Source organism: Scylla paramamosain, chromosome 4, assembly GCF_035594125.1.
Source record: "Scylla paramamosain isolate STU-SP2022 chromosome 4, ASM3559412v1, whole genome shotgun sequence".
Taxonomy (NCBI): Eukaryota; Metazoa; Arthropoda; class Malacostraca; order Decapoda; family Portunidae; genus Scylla; species Scylla paramamosain.
In genome coordinates, this window is record NC_087154.1 from 9,233,313 (window position 1) to 9,235,000 (window position 1,688).

A 1,688-nucleotide genomic window follows, 5' to 3' on the forward strand; every position below is an offset into this window, starting at 1 on the left:
CGCCCATTTGCCTCGCTGCGCCCGGAATTTGTTGGTCCTTATGATATATATATATATTTATTTATTTTATTTTTCATTTTATTTATTTATTTTTTTTTTGTAGTACCTTCAGTAAGGGAGATGTGGAAAATTAGATGCTTTCAAGACTTCATTCTTAAACACATTTGGTATCTCATAATAACTATTTTTGAAGTCCACTTAAATGATTAGTCGAATTCTTATAGGTGTGTGTTTTCAGAGTACATGTTAAATTATCACTACCGTCACAAACACCCTTGCAACCCCTGACAACCTGCACTACAGCCCGCTGGAAGCACAGCACTGCAAACGACACTGGAGCGTTTAGTGATGCGTACCTTAGTAATTAGACTGGCACAGATATGTTAGGCAGGTGCACAGGTAAATGCATGAGGTAGGTAGGTTTTTCTTAAACATTAAGTCATGCAAATTGTCATTTACCTTGGTATTATTTATAAATCGTCACCCTCATTAACAAACTGGCCTCTGTATTTTTTTTTTTGAATACTGAGTATATATATATATATATATATATATATATATATATATATATATATATATATATATATATATATATATATATATATATATATATATATATATACATTATTTATTTATTTATTTTATATATATATATATATATATATATATATATATATATATATATATATATATATATATATATATATATATATATATATATATATATATATATATATATATATATATATATATATATATATATATATATATATATATATATATATATATATATATATATATATATATATATATATATATATATATATATATATATTTATTTATTTATTTATTTATAATTATTTTATTTATTTATTTTTTTATGTAGGAGGGACACTGACCAAGGGCAACAAAAATTCCATAAAAAAATATGCCCAGTGAAATGTCAGTCCCATAAAAGGGTTCAAAGCGGTAGTCAAAAAGTGAAGGATAAGTGTCTTGATACCTCCCTCTTGAAGGAATTCAAGTCATACGAAGGTGGAAATACAGAAGCAGGCAGGGAATTCCAGAGTTTACCAGAGAAAGGGACGAATGATTGAGAATACTGGTTAACTGTTGCGTTAGAGAGGTGGACAGAAAAGGGGTGAGTGAAAGAAGAAAGTGTTGTGCAGCGAGGCTGCGGGAGGAGGGGAGGCATACAGTTAGCAAGATCAGAAGAGCAATTAGCATGAAAATAGCGGTAGAAGACAGCTAGAGATGCAACATTGCGGCGGTGAGAGAGAGGCTGAAGACAGTCTTTTGGAGGAGAAGAGTTGATGAGACGAAAAGATTTTGATTCCACCCTGTCTAGAAGAGCAGTATGAATGGAATCCCCCCAGACATGTGAAGCATACTCCATACATGGACGGATAAGCCCCTTGTACAGAGTTAGCAGCTGGGGGGGTTGAGAAAAATTGGCGGAGACGTCCCAGAACGCCTAACTTCATAGAAGCTGTTTTAGCTAGAGACGAGATGTGAAGTTTCCAGTTCAGATTATAAGTAAAGGACAGACAGAGGATGTTCATTGTAGAAGAGGGGGACAGTTGAGTGTCATTGAAGAAGAGGGGATAGTTATCTGGAAGGTTGTGTCGAGTTGATAGATGGAGGAATTGAGTTTTTGAGGCATTGAACAATACCAAGTTTGCTCTGCC